Source organism: Oryctolagus cuniculus, chromosome 7 (assembly GCF_051225735.1).
Source record: "Oryctolagus cuniculus isolate XC-2025 breed Fujian yellow rabbit chromosome 7, ASM5122573v1, whole genome shotgun sequence".
NCBI lineage: Eukaryota > Metazoa > Chordata > Mammalia > Lagomorpha > Leporidae > Oryctolagus > Oryctolagus cuniculus.
Window position 1 is genome coordinate 102,215,131 of NC_142873.1, and position 15,949 is coordinate 102,231,079.

Sequence of the window (15,949 nt, forward strand, 5' to 3'; positions counted from 1 at the left end):
TGCTTTTAGCCATAAATCAACAAAATAAATTATATGTAATCAAGGTTGAACTGAGAACCACGCTGATAAGAGTCATCTCCAATCTCCAATATTCTGTTGCTGGCAGGTGAGAAATGAAGTTGAAAGTCATGGTAGACAGACAGATAGGAAGATGAATATCTTTCTTTTTTCTTATTTCCTTCCATTCCTCTGCATACCTGATCATCCAAAAAGAGAAGCAGCAACTTCTTGGCTGTTAGAAAGGACAATTCCTACTGTCACATTGTACAGGATTTTTAAAAGATGCTTATTGGCTGACTAATTGGCAGTAATTACCCAAAATAACCAACTTACAAATTATTTCCCCATAGTTTTTCTCCTTCAGTTCTCATTAAAACTGCATTTTTACAGGAACAGAAAAGGTTGAAGTCAGATGATGCAGCTAAATAGTGCAGAAGTTGCATCTGCATATCTCCATTTGGAAGGTCTCTCACACTAGTCATGGCCATAAAGAAGATATTTACTGGACACACTATACAGTGGGCCTCTTGAAAAGAGATGATGAGTTTGACCTAACGTCACTGTGTGATAGATCAGATAGCCGGCATCATCTGGCACCTCTTGATGCTCATTCTGTGGCTTTGCCACTTCATTCCCTCTTCTCAGACACAATGGCCCCATACTGTTCCTCAAATAGCGCAGTTCAAGATTGCACCCCATTTGCTGCTGTTCTGCTGAGAATTCACTTCAGGCCTGCTCCCTTATAAGTAACTTACTAAAACAGCATCGCTGTCTTCTCCAGCTCTCCTTATGTCCCTTCTCTGCTGTGTTTTTCTAGATAGCTCTTATCACCATTTAACGTAGCACAAAGTTTCTTGATTTGTTTGTCACGTGTTTCTCCACACCAGAGTGTAAACTACATCATAGGATGTGGTGGAATGAGAAGGTCAGGCCAAGATGGCCACTGGCAAACGAGCGTCAGTTACTCAGGAATGGCTTCAGAACCCACCTGGCAAAGGAGCCTGCCTGGCAACAGGCAGTGATTGGTTAGGGCATAAACCACCCCTTGACTGGATTGGCTGCCTCAGCTATATAAGCTGCTGCACCAACTGAAATAAATGAGTCTGCAAGCTGCTCGCCTCTAGCTTGTACTCGACTCCTGGCATCTGTGTCATGACTCCATGCCTCTTACCTCCACCACGCTTCTCGCAGAACGGATCCATAGCAACAATAGGAGGAAATTTTTTTAAATGTATTTACCTGGCTGTACTCTTCATAATGACTGCCACATAACCACATAACAGACACTAGATAAATGGAGAGAGAGAGAGAGAGTGAGAGAGCAGAATGAAGAGGAAGAGGGAGGGGAGAAGAGAGAGAAGCAGAGACAGAGGGAGGGAAAAGGAGAAAGGGGAAACACTAAAGAGAAGTGGAGGGGGAGATTTTAATTCTGGTTCTGCAGCCTACTTCTGAGCTGTGCAGCCTATTTCTTATCACCACACCTCCTAATGTGCCAACCACCACTAGTCTGAGCTTCTGGTAGGAAGGATGCTTTTCCATGCAGTTATCTGAGAACTTCAGGAAAGCTAATCCTCGACAAGAGCATCTTTCCCTAGATGTTTCTGTGGACAGTTAAGATTTCTTTTTTTAATTAACTCTTTATTTATATGAAGTAAACACATTTCATGTAATTCATATATTCAGATTTAAAAGCATGATACTCCCCACCATTCATCCACCTTCTTTTATTATTTTTTCTTTCAATTTTTACAGTGACATGCTCTCAGCTTATTTTTTAAGATGTTATCAATGGAGAGACAGAGAGAAAGGTCTTTCATCAGCTAGTTCACTCCCCAAGTGGCCACAATGGCTGTAGCTGGGCCTATCTGAAGCCAGGAATCAGAAACCTCTTCCAGGCCTCTCACATGGATGCAGGGACCCAAGCACTTGGGTCATCCTCCACTGCTTTCCCAGCCCATAAGCAGAGAGCTGGATCAGAAGAGAAGCAGCCAGGGCACAAACCAGTGTCCATTGGGATACTGGTGTGTAGGTGGAGGCTTAGCCTACTACACCAAAGTGTCAGTCCCTCTCAGTTTATTTTATAATCACAAGTGTATGAGATAAAGAATTCAACAAATAGTAAGCAGAAAAACTACTGTTCCTCAAGAGGATAGACAGGAGCTGTAAACAATAATCAGATCTCATACTCTGTATATTAGTTACCACAAAGCAGGGAAAGCATATGGTATTTGTCTTTTTTGGACTGGCCTATTACACTAAGTAAAATGGTTCCCATTTGCATCATTTTGGTTGCAAAAGACAGGATTTCATTCTTTTAAATGGCTGAGTAGTATTCTATAATGCATATATACCACATTTTCTTTATCCAGTCATCAGTTGATGGAAATGTGGGTTAATTCTATATCTTAGCTATTGTGAATTGAGCTACTATAAATATGGGGGTACAGATAACACTTTCATGTGCTGATTTCATTTTCTTTGGGTAAAATGCCAGTAGTGGGATGGCTGGGTCATACAGTAGCTCTATTTTCAGATTTCTGAGGATTCTCCATAGTGTCTTCCTTAGTGGTTGTACCACTTTACATTCCTAACAACAATGTTAGAATAGCTTTTTCCACACATTCTTGCCAGTATTTAGTATTTTTTTTTATTTTTGGATGATAGTCATTCTAACTGCAAATATTTGCAAATATTTTTGCAAATATAGTTTTGCAAATATATATTTTTGCAACATATTTACAAATATTTTCTCCCATTCTGTCAATAAGTAGATAGCATTACCGTGGCCATTGTTTCTTATCAAAATGCAAATATCCCTTGAAACTCCTTGTCAGTCATCAAAACTTGTGAGGCAGCAATGAATACAGAGTTCAACTTTAGATACTGTCAGACCTGGGAGGGAAGCCTGACTTGCAACTTGATGACTACTAGAACTTGAACAATTGACTTATTTCTGTAAACCTTAGATTTGTAACCTGTGAAGTGGGAAAGTAATGCTACTTGTTTTTTAGAGGTTTTGTGATGATTAAATGTGATGAGTTATTTAAAGCACTCAGTAAATTATAAGTTGTAGCTGTGGTCAATCTTCTTGATAATGTAGGAATAATTTTATTTGATGTCAGTGATCAGCTATCTTCTGGAATGGGTTGCAGGCTTATATATAGTCATTGTATGGTTAAGGAAAATAAATAGTCAGAACACAAGAGGAAATGCCTTAAGGGCCTATGAATTAGTAGTGGTGGAGTAGGGTGAGGGGAGAGGACTGGGCAGTCATTAGCCCAGGGGTTCCATAAGAAAGAAAGCAATTAAAAGTAAACTTTATCTGCAGTAATTTTGGTCACAACCCATACTTTTTCAATGATGTTTTAATGCTCTTGAGATGTGCTTGTTGTCTTTTTGGTTAACCAAGACCTCAGATCATTACAACTTGGCCAACATCATGCATCATGTTACATTAAACCAATGCCATCCTAGCAGACACAAGAGAATCTAATCCTCTTTGCAAAAGAAAAAAAAAATGCCCATTATCTAGAGGCTCTGAATGCTTGGCTCAGCTAAGACATTTATCAGCAAAGGTCAAAGTTGTTTGAGGAGAGAAAGAAAAGTACTGAAGTCTAAGATGCTGACCAGTCATTAATCAGAGGCTAAATGAAAACATTGCTCCTGTGTCCAAAACACTGACATCTTCTATATAAACTAGAGATTTTTTTACTTGTGTGTAAAACTTTCATTTGGTGATTATATCATGTTTCAAAACTGGTACGGTAACAAGGAAAAGGACTGGGAAATAATCCAGAAAAAATAACTTCATATCAAATATAAAAGGGAATCTGTATAAACTGAATTGGAGATCATTTTGATTTTCTCTCTCTTATTAAGACAGTTCCTTTTTTCTAAATATAATGAAAACTTTTTCTACAACTCACAATATTTTCCATCTATTATCTAAAACATGTAATAATCCATATTAGACAACTATGAATGTATCTGGTAAAAAAAATAAAAACTAAACATTTATGGCAATGCAAAGACAAGACAGAAGTCTTATGTGTAATTTTTATAACTTTATAAACTACATATTTAATATATGGTCCTTTTATAAGAAACTCTCAAACAATTTTTATTCCAAAAAACTAACTAATACAAAGATAGCAGTAATTTGGTCTGTTAATGAGTGCCCACAATGCTAAAGTCAAACTTAGTAACTGTTTCCTCAAAATTCTCACTACATCCTATATATATTGTGGCACATTTCACATTGTAGTGTTAAAATAACAAAGATACTCTAGTTGAAGAAGTAGCTTTCCTGCTTTTCACCAAGATGGCGCCAAAGGCGAAGAAGGAAGCTCCTGCCCCTCCTAAAGTCGAAGCCAAAGCGAAGGCCTTGAAGGCCAAGAAGGCAGTGCTGAAAGGCGTCCACAGCCACAAGAAGAAGATCCGCACGTCCCCCACCTTCCGGCAGCCCAAGACGCTACGCCTCCGATGGCAGCCCAAATACCCTCGGAAGAGCGCCCCCAGGAGAAACAAGCTTGACCACTATGCCATCATCAAGTTCCCCCTGACCTCGGAGTCGGCCATGAAGAAGATAGAGGACAACAACACACTGGTGTTCATTGTGGATGTCAAGGCCAACAAGCACCAGATCAAACAAGCTGTGAAGAAACTCTATGACATGGATGTGGCCAAAGTCAACACCCTGATCAGCCCTGATGGAGAGAAGAAGGCGTATGTGCGCTGGCTCCTGACTATGATGCTCTGGACGTTGCCAACAAAATTGGGATCATCTGAACGGAGTCCAGCTGGCTAATTCTAAATATGTGTTTTTTCACCATAAAAAAAAAGAAGAAGTAGCTTTCCTGAATTTTCTCCAAAAACATCAAATAGAGCAGCCTCCTCCTCGCTAGAGGATATGCTAGTTATCCCAGCACACTCCTGGATGTGGTGATAGGAGCATGGAGAGCCCATTGATGTGTGTGATTCTTTCCCCATACAACCAACAGTTTACATCCTTCTTTGTGTTAGTAATCAACAGAAATGAAGATGCATATATGGTAGTACATTTCACATGCAGTACATGTTACTCTGCCAGCCCTTCAGGGCTAAAGCATCCTAATTTCATCACTATCATCGTGGCCTCACATCTATTTAAGTCTCTTTTGAATATTTTCTAATTAATAAATGAATAATTAATACTTTAATGCTATACAGGAATGTGAAATTGTAAAAGATTCAAATGATCTTACAAGTTAGTTGGATAGATAAGCTATGCAAAGTAAATAACCATTTCAAGTCCTCTCAGAGGCTACATCTCCTGGGGATGAGTACCTGGATAGTCTTCAGCATGAATGAGGAATGATAGCTCAGGGTGCTGAATAAGAGTTTGGGCTCAGAGATCAGAAGTCTGTCACTTGAGACTACCATTTGCAGGTATGTAAATTTGGGTAAGTTATCGTCAAAGGAAAAAAAGGCCAGCACAAAACACTGTAAAGAAAAAGACAAAAACGAATGCATTTCTTCCTACAGCATTGTGGAGTGATGCTTTTAGTCAAGCACAGGCTCTGCTGTCTTCAGTCAGATTTGGAAAAGTACGCAGTTCAAGGAGATCGATTAGAGGTGCAGTTAAGTTAGTATTATCTGTAAATGCTTGGTTATTGGAAATACAGACTGCTGTTTGTTGGTTGAAACTCAGAGATGTGTTTATTGGAGTGGGTCCTGATGGCTGACTTTCAGAAGCAAAGGGCTGGCCTTGATTACTTGGTTTATAAAAGCATGTTCACTACAGTAGTTGTTGATCAAGTAACTGCGCTTAAACCAGTTCTGTTGACTACTTGTTGCCACGGCTACAGAACAATTAGTCTTTTCTTACATGTGTGGAACTTATTTAAACTTGCTAAATTTCCATTTCTCTATATAAATATAAACCACAAGTTTTTAATAAGAATTTTACAATATAATTCTTCTAGAGAACTTATACTGTTTGCCACATAGTAAGTATTTAATAAAAATATGTTTATATATTTGAGATACACACAGAGAATTGTCTACATGGGTAGATATCCTTCGAATTTTGACCTGAACACTTTTGCCAGAGCATTAGGAAACATTGTCACACACTTCCTGTCTTCTGTAAGACTGAGTTTAAATGGATTTATGTTATTATAGGATTCTGCTTTCTTTTGTTCTACCTTACTTCATTTCTGAAGGCATAAGATAAAACTGATGTGCTATAGTGCATTTAGAGAAAAGAGATGTGGTAGCTAGATGATTGTTTCCAGTAGAATTGTACATACACCCCCACTGCTGTGCTATATATCTCCCACCAGGAAACAATATATTCCACTGCATTGATGTTCGTCTTGACTGTATTAATTCTTTAGCCAGTGGACTGGAGTGCATGTGATGCAAGCAGAGATTTGGCTTGCAGGATTTGGCTTGGGTTTCTCTGATATCTACAATGAGAGTAACACCCCATCCAAGAAGAATGAGGAGGTACGTAGAGAAGACTTGGACTCATGTGTATGTTAAATCCAAGCCCAACTCACAAATTGACCCATGAGTGAAAAACGATATCATTAGTGTTAACCGAGATTTTAAAATTGTTCATTATGCAGCAAAATATTCCTAGTATATTAGGGAGAGAATGAGGCAGCACCTAAACTGTTATTGAACAGAAAACAAAAATGAGGCAGTAATGGGGTGTGAAGAACCAGAGGAATAGATTCACCTGAGAAAAATATTGCCATTGCATTGTTTTGCTGCTACTATAAGGAAACATTAATACAACCCCTGATTGTTTCTCCTCCTAGGTACGAATGAAACTAAGTAATTAAGTTATTAAAGTATGAATCTTTCTGAAAAACATAGCCACTCAGAACCAAAAAGAAAGACAAGTACTCAGTGCCTACAATTTAAGTCAGAGTATTAAAGGCCTGAGAAAAACATGAGTTAGAAAACCAATCCAGAGATTGAGTGGTGTGGGAATTGTCTGAAAGAAAGGAAAAAACCAGGGCTGGCACCGTGGTTCACTTGGTTACCATCCTCCACCTGCGGCGCCGGCATCCAATATGGGTGCCAGGTTCTAGTCCCGGTTGCTCTTCTTCCAGTCCAGCTCTCTGCTGTGGCCCGGGAAGGCAGTGGAGGATGGCCCAAGTGCTTGGGCCTGCACTCACGTGGGAGACCAGGAGGAAGCACCTGGCTCCTGGCTTCGGATTGGCATAGCTCTGGCCATAGCGGCTATTTGGGGGGTGAACCAACAGAGGGAAAACCTTTCTCTCTCTCTCTTTCTCTCTAACTCTGTCAAATAAATTTTTAAAAAAAGGGAAAAAAAACAGGATTCTAGGTTGTAGGATGGTCCACAGATAAAGATTGCTATTGCACTTTGGATTTTAATGCAGGAGTAAAGCCCATTCTTCCTGTACTTACACATGAACAAAGGAGCAGATATCAAGTAAAGGTGTGGGAAAGCACAGATACACGTCTTGAAAATACTGATCAGTGATAATTAGGTGGAATGAATCTAATGACTATTTTGTTGTTGTTGTTGTAGTTTGACAGGGAGAGTTAGTGAGAGAGAGAGAGACAGAGAGAGAGGTATAGACAGTGAGAGAGAGAGAGAGAGAGAGAGAGAGGTCTTCCTTCCGTTGGTTCACTCCCCTAATGGCTGCTATGGCCGGCGCTGCGCCGATCTGAAGCCAGGAGCCGGGTGCTTCCTCCCGGTCTCCCATGCAGGTGCAGGGACCTAAGCATTTGGGCCATCCTCCACTGCCTTCTTGGGCAACAGTAGAGAGCTGGACTGGAAGAGGAGCAACCAGGACAGAATCCAGTGCCCCAGCGGGTACTAGAACCCTGGGGTGCCGGCGCCGCAGGCAGAGGATTAGCCAAGTGAGCCATGGCCACCATGAATCTAATGACTATTAATGTCAAGGCTTATCCATTAAGGTCCAGCATAGCTCCATGGTGAAACAAGGAAGACATTTAATTCCACATCATCTAAACTATTCGGAAATAAGACTTTCCTAGAAAGAGATTATAAGACTTTTGAGAAAGAATGATATCACACCTTCAGAGGTTCCATCAGTTAGAGTTTGTTGATTGAAAGAAATGTAGTCTGACAGTAGTTTCCCTACATGGAAAAGGTATTATGAAAAGTGATCTGTCTTATAGAATCATATATTCAAGGTGGAAGTTAGAGCAATTCTAAGTATCATTACGGTGTCATCACTGTTAAATATCCAAGCTGCAATTGTTTTTGTCTCGTGTCCTTAACATAAATTTCCAAATTCCAGGCTAGTGAGCCTGATTACCTTGCTTTGTGTCATATACCACCAAACCTGAAAAATGAGAAAGATAAGTTACCCAGGAAGAAATTTCAAATTGACAAAAACATGAGAATTTCATGGTAAGTGGTGAAGTGGCATATATAGAGATAGACAGCTCTTGTTTTTGTTATTTCATCAATATTCATCTTTGAGTGTCTTGTTCAGTGCCTGACCCGTAATAAGCACTCAATAAATGTCTGTTAAGTAAGTATTGGATGAATGACATCAGGCTCACTGACAATCTTCTGTTTCATTGTCTATAAAATGGTGATGTCAGTATTCCTCCTTTCTTCCTTTCATTTGTTTCAAAATAATTATTACATTCTTATTAGCTGAAAGACGTGTGGGCATGCTTTAATACTAAGAAATCAGGAATTCAGGACATTATGGGAGACCACATTGCATTTCTACAGTGGTTCCTTCCCTCTGTCTTCTTCTTTTCTTCCGGTGTACGTTTTAAGACTCTTTCCCAAAACTCCTGGCAAGAGAGGGGAACGATGTAGAGCCAAGACCATCTGGCATGCACAGCAAGCCTGTATATTACTTCCTCAATTAAAATTCTGGCTCATATATTTAATATTACCGAACAAATGAATATTTTATTGAGTCATGAACCCCTGCAGACCCATCACTATTTCTGTAAATGAGTGTTGTATTCACAAATTGGATACAGTTTAGGAGAGACAAACATGAGCTTTGGAGTCAAATAGATCTTACTCCAAATTTGTCACTGCCACCTCCCAGCTCCATGAACTTGGATAAGGCTCTCAATGTCCTTCATGCTAGGTTTTTCAAACTATAAAATGGAAATGCCTGTAGCAAATGTTCCATGTTGTTACCTGAAAGAGTAAATAATAAATTTATATAAAAATAGCTAACACAATGCCCAGCACTCAATGGATGCTTGATAAAAATTAAGTTTGATGATTCACACATTCTTTCATTTATTCATGCTTTCAACAGATATCCATGCAAAGAATACAGATTGAAGAAAAAGAATAAAAATCCCTGTTCCCATAAGCTTACAGTTTAATACTGGAGACAATAACATGATCATAAATATTATACAGGATGTGTTTTTGAAACACTGGCAATAAAAATAAAGGGGGGTGCGGGGACAGCACTGTGGCGTAGCTGGTAAAGCTGCCGCCTGCAGTCCGGCAAACCATATAGACACCGGTTAGAGTCCTGAATGCTCCACTTCTCTGCTATGGCCTGGGAAAGCAGTGGAAGATGGCCCAAGTCCTTGGGCCTTTGCACCTGCACAGGAGACCCAGAAGTGGCTCCTGGCTCCTGGCTTCAGATCGCCACAGCTCTGGCAGTTGCGGCCATCTTGGGGAGTGAACCAGCGCTCACTCTCTCTTTCTCTCTCTCTTTCTGCCTCTGCCTCTCTGTAACTATGCCTTTCAAATAAATGAAAAAATCTTTTAAGAAAATAAAGCAGAGAAGGAAAATTCAAAGGGCATGGCAGTGATAGTGCATACATCTTTAAAATCCTGAAGATTACATAAAATCGTTAAAATTCCATCAGTTTCCTGTACCTAATTGAGACATGAGGTCTTCAAAAAGATCATGGAAAAATGCAGACTATAGAAAACTATGCCTGGATTACAGAGAGTAAGAGGGAAAAGCACCAAGAACTTGGAATTTCTTCAATTCATGCTGACTCTGCATCCTGATTGTTTAGTCCTTCCTGGAGTCTTTCTAGACATTGTTGTGTCCTTAGGATGAACTTTTTACTTAAACTTATTCGAGTAAGTTTCTTTTCCTTCTAACCAACAGCACCCAGATCCTTGTTCAGCAATTATTTGCAAGGCATTTCAAATACGTAATCTCATTTTTTAAAAAGATTTATTTTATTTGTATGAAAGACAGAATTACAGAAAGGGGGAGAGACAGAGAGAGAGGTCTTCCATCCGCTGGTTCATTCCACAGTTGGCAACAACGGTTAGAGCTGCGCCAATCCAAAGCCAGGAGCCAGGAGTCTCCTCCAGGTATCCCACGTGGGTGCAGGGGCCCAAGCACTTGGGCCATCCTCTACTGCTTTCCCAGGCCATAGCAGAGAGCTGGATCGGAAGTGGAGCAGCTGGGACTAGAACCAGCTTCCATATGGGATGCCGGCGCCACAGGCCAGGGCGTTAACCCACTGCACCACAGCGCTGGCCCCCATAATCTCATTTAAACATTAACACATCCTATTACCAATTAATCGTTAAAAAAAAAAAAGAAAGTTCATGTGGGGAGCAATCCGGACTAGACTAAGTTGCTCGAATTAGGACTTATTCTATGCATCTGCTCTCCCACAATATGGCGCTGGGAGAGAAGTAAACAGCTTCCGCACAGCTGCCTCCAGTTCAACCAATTAACTGTAGGACTTGCTCCTGATTGGAGAGCAGCGTACTCAGCCGAGTTGGGATTGGCGGAGGAGGACTATAAAGGAGGAGAGAGACGGCATGCACCAGGAACATCTATGGGGAACATCTAGCTGAAGGAACACCCGTGCAGCCCCCGAGAAGAGCCGGCCGGCGGTGTGCCGCTCCCCTGCGGAAGTGGGGAGTGCGGCCAGGGGGAACTGCCCTTCCACGGAGGTGGAAGGGATAGTAGCCAACCCGGGAAGAACCAGCAGCAAACCCGGGGAGGGCCGAGCAGACGAAAGAACAGCGCAGGGTCCTGTGTTGCTCCTCCACGAAGAGGGGGAGCGACATAATGGTGCCGAAACCCGGGAAGAACCAGCAGCAAACCCGGGGAGGGCCGAGCAGATGAGAGAACAGTGCAGGGTCTTGTGTCGTTCCTCCACGAAGAGGGGGAGCGACATAATGGTGCCGTGACTCGGATAGGAAACCTAGGACGGATAGAAAACTTAGGAGGGAAGAAACGTGACTCGGATAGGAAACTTAGGACGGATATGAAACTTAGGAGGGAAGAAACGGGAAGAACTGGGAAAATATCGGAGAGAGAAACTAGCAAACAGCCTAGGGAAATTACCGGAGAGAGAGACTAGTAAACAGCCTAGGGAAAAGCCGGACGAAAAGGGTGCCGGAAGAAGCTATTGAAAGCCTAGGCATAGACTCGGATACGGACTACGGGGGGAAGCTGGGAGAAATCTCTAAGGTCGAAAGTGAAAGTGAAAGCTAGAACAAACAGACTCGGACGCGGACTGTGGGGAGAGGCCAGGAGAAATGAGGGAGGAATATCGTTGGAGGAAAGCTTGGGGAAACATACCGGGTAGAGAAAAATGTTAGGGAAATTGAAGCCGCGGGGGGCAGGCCAAGGCGGAAACGAAAGCCACTTTGGGATTCTCAAGTTAGCCCGGGAATAGGGGGCGAAAAGTTAAAACCAGAAGCTGAGACGCAAGCCAGATTGGGATCCGTCTGATTAGCCCGGGGAGCAAAGGACGGAAAGCCAAACCGTGGGGCGGAGACGTACGCTGGGTTGAATTCGCCAGGCTAGCCCGGGGAACTTGGATTGAATGCTAGTGGTGGAGACGCAAGCTACGCTGTGTTACTCGCGGAAGCCGCCGCGTGCAGAGAGAGCACGGGGCGTGAATAGATAGGGAACGCTGGCGTAGGCCGTGGTTCAGACGCGAAAGGGTTAAGCGTGGAGACCGCGGAGCGCGCGAAGCCGAGCCGCGCAAAGCCGGGAAGCTGCGCAGATGAGAGAGGCGCGCGGGCTGAAGCGGCGAGGTGCCGGGAAGCTGCGGGGATAAGAGAAACAGAAGTTTAGAAGTAAAGTGAGAGAAATAGGAATGCTGGAAGATAGAAGTGAAATGGGAGAGGTAGGAATGCCCGGAGATAGAGAAATAGAGAAAAATAAGGCCTCCCCTCAACATGCCAATTAGAAGGCTTGGATTCGGTCTGCCCGATTAGTGAGGCGATGAGCACCTGGGCGGCTAGCCGCAGGTCACCGAAGACAGGCACGAATTAACATCAGTAAAGCTTCCCCACAATGCAACAATTAGGAGGCTTGGATTCGGTCTGCCTGATTTAAGGCGGTAAGCGCCAGCAAAGCTCGACCAGAGTATGAGCTGCAGGTCACCGAAGATAGGCACGAACCAACACTAATAAGTCTCCCCCACAATAAGGCAATGAGAAGGCTTGGATTCGGTTTGCCTGATAGAGCTTGTAAGCCCCTGCAGGCTCGACCAGAGCATGCGCTGCAGGGCACCGAACACAGGCACGCATCAGCGCCTAAAAACCTCCTCACAATGGCGAAGAGAGGACCCGGATTCGGTTTTCCTGATTGATAGGACTTGTAAGAGCCTGTGGCAACTCTAGCAAGTACAGCAGAGTGTGTGCTGCGGGACACCGAAGACAGGCGCGTATCAACGCCAAAAAATAAAAAGAAAGGGGGATCTGTGGGGAGCAATCCGGACTAGACTAAGTTGCTCGAATTAGGACTTATTCTATGCATCTGCTCTCCCACAATATGGCGCTGGGAGAGAAGTAAACAGCTTCCGCACAGCTGCCTCCAGTTCAACCAATTAACTGTAGGACTTGCTCCTGATTGGAGAGCAGCGTACTCAGCCGAGTTGGGATTGGCGGAGGAGGACTATAAAGGAGGAGAGAGACGGCATGCACCAGGAACATCTATGGGGAACATCTAGCTGAAGGAACACCCGTGCAGCCCCCGAGAAGAGCCGGCCGGCGGTGTGCCGCTCCCCTGCGGAAGTGGGGAGTGCGGCCAGGGGGAACTGCCCTTCCACGGAGGTGGAAGGGATAGTAGCCAACCCGGGAAGAACCAGCAGCAAACCCGGGGAGGGCCGAGCAGACGAAAGAACAGCGCAGGGTCCTGTGTTGCTCCTCCACGAAGAGGGGGAGCGACATAATGGTGCCGAAACCCGGGAAGAACCAGCAGCAAACCCGGGGAGGGCCGAGCAGATGAGAGAACAGTGCAGGGTCTTGTGTCGTTCCTCCACGAAGAGGGGGAGCGACAAGTTCACAAAAATTAATCAATTTACTCAAAGTTTAAATGTTACCAAATTAAAGTTTTGAACTTTGAATCTAAATCCACAGCTAATGCTTTTCATCCTGTTCTCATGGAACAGTACATAAGTGCTACTGGATATCATGAAAAGCAGACTTTTCTTATTAAAGTATACAGAGATAGTATCCTTGGATAAGAAAAGACTTGATCAAATCTTGAGAGAAGAGTAAAACTGAGAAGCACGTAATGTACTGTGGAGTAGTAATGAGATGTTATTGCAGGTACAAGTACAGCGTGAGCAAACTCATGATGCTGATGAAAATGAGTACACCAAACAAGACCAGAAAAACACCGAGTTTTCCATAAATTAGAAGAGGGCTTTATTTTGGAGCATGGTATGAAATCAATTTAGATGGTTAATGTTTGTAAAATATGAATCTTGTTTTTCCATATTTAAAACTGCTGGATGACAGCTAGATAATTTTTGAACATTAGTACAATGTAATGAAAGTGGACTTGGGACTCTAGATAAAGACACTATTTTATAAGGGAATAAAGCCTACCCCCATTGCTTTTGTATCTCTTTCCCCATGCTCACTCTTCCCTTTACCTCCCTAAAATAGAAATCTTCCTGACTCCAGGGAAACCATGACATTTCCAACTTCGGAACTGCTGACAACATCACCAAAAAAACTAATGCCTTGGCCTGCTCTGTGGCCATGATAGATTTAGCCATTACAATGAAGGACAAATAAGGTAGTCAATCCATAGAGCTGAGGTTCATTTTTAAATTCTATTATTATAAAAATGAATTTAAAAGACAGCAAAAAAATGAGTAACTCCAGAATTCATTTAGAAAAAACTATACACACAGTGATCTAAGTTCGTAGGGAGGGAAGACATGGTAGCTTATCATTCTCTTAAAAAGCCCCATCACTTTTCCAATGCTTCAATTTCCTTACCACCTACTCATCGTTGGCCCATGGCATTCTGATTTCTCTCTCTGAGCATAGCTATGTGCATTAGTTTGCTTGGATTGCCATAACAAAGCACCAGGGACCAGGTGCCTTAAACAAGAGTAATGTATTTTGTCATGGCTCTGGAGGCTAGAAATCCAAAGTCAAGCTGTTTACACATTTGTCTTCTTCCGAGGCCTCTCCCCTTAGCTTCAGATGAATTCCTTGCCATGTCCTCACAGGATCTGTTTGCTCTGCATGCACAACCCTGGTGTCTTTCGTGTGTCCAAATTTCCTCTTCTTATAAGGATATTAGTCAGATTGGATCAGGGTCCAACCTAATGGCTTAATTTTGCCTTAATCTCTTTGAATTCTTATCCCCAAATACAGATACATTCTGGGATATGAGGGCCTATGACTTCAACATATGCACTTGGGGGAAGCAGGCACAATTCAGCCCACTTCCACTTTGACCATGGCCTTGTCTAAATATGATCAGAGTCGGTGAACTCAGGGGGCTTCCATAGCCTTGGCAGCTCATGACAAGAGCCTAGGGTGATTACTGATGCCATAAACAAGAGTGTCAATTTGTTCAGTCAACAACAGGAGTCACTGTGCACTTACTCCTCATGTAAGATCTTTGTCCTTAGTGTGCTGTACATTGAGATTTAATGCTATAACTAGTACTCAAACAGTATTTTTCACTTTATGTTTCTGTGTGGGAGCAAACTGTTGAAATCTTTACTTAATATATGCTAAACTGATCTTCTGTATATGAAGAGAATTGAAAATGAATCATGATGTGAATGGAAGGGGAGAGGGAGTGGGAAAGGGGAGGGTTGCGGGTGGGAGGGACGTTATGGGGGGAAGCCATTATAATCCATAAGCTGTACTTTGGAAATTTATATTCATTAAATAAAAGTTAAAAAAAATCACTGAATCTAAAGGTTTTTCTCTGTCTTCACTGGCTTTAACCTCTTTGTGGGACTTATTCCTGTTGCCCACTTCTTTCTTGCAATTTCTCACCTTTGGCTTGAGATATCTACCACAGCATATCCCACTTTTGGACCATTTCATTGTTATTTTTTTCTAACTGGAATAATTTCCATGTAGTCTTTGCTTCCATTCTCAGGTAAAAATTAATCTTTGGGCACTCCTTTCATGATGATCCTTGCCATCTTGCATGCTCCTCATCTTTCCCTTATCAAAGCAATAATAAAATGATGAAAATATTAAAAGGACAAAGAGTGTCTTGCACTGCTCAAAGCTCAAAGTGCCTTATATTATTACTTCTTTACAATAATCCAATGCAATTGGCAACAATACTGTTAAAGCACTGAGAAGTAAGGACACAGGGTTCCAGTGAATAGCATACTCCACTCTATATTATAATCATTGTTATAAATCTGTTCTTTTACTAGACTCAGACCTTATTTATTGTGGGATTTCAGTCGTTAAATGATTGATTCACAGCTACCTGGTAAACATTATTTATTTCACAGAATTGACTGGAGTTGAGTTATAGCACTGTCCATTTACTCTTCTCCTCCATGTTTGGCAATTGTTCCTCTAAATGTTCTTTTCAGTCCTTTTTCTCTTTGTACCATGTAAACGTAAATTCCCCACCCGCACCAGTAGTCCTTATATATTTCTCTTTCCTTTACATTCACATTTTAAAAAGAATTTCATCAACTAGCAGTTGAGAACCATCATGTCTATTCAGGTCACTCCCAATATTCATTCATAGTTTAG

General features: G+C 42.2%; 1 pseudogene across 1 annotated transcript; it reads left to right on the forward strand.

Moving 5' to 3' along the window:
• Positions 1-4,314: 4,314 nt before the first annotated feature.
• Positions 4,315-4,810, forward strand: LOC149125664 (large ribosomal subunit protein uL23 pseudogene; annotated as a pseudogene). Its single transcript, XR_016236741.1, has one exon. The product of XR_016236741.1 is annotated as a large ribosomal subunit protein uL23 pseudogene (transcript).
• Positions 4,811-15,949: the final 11,139 nt, after the last annotated feature.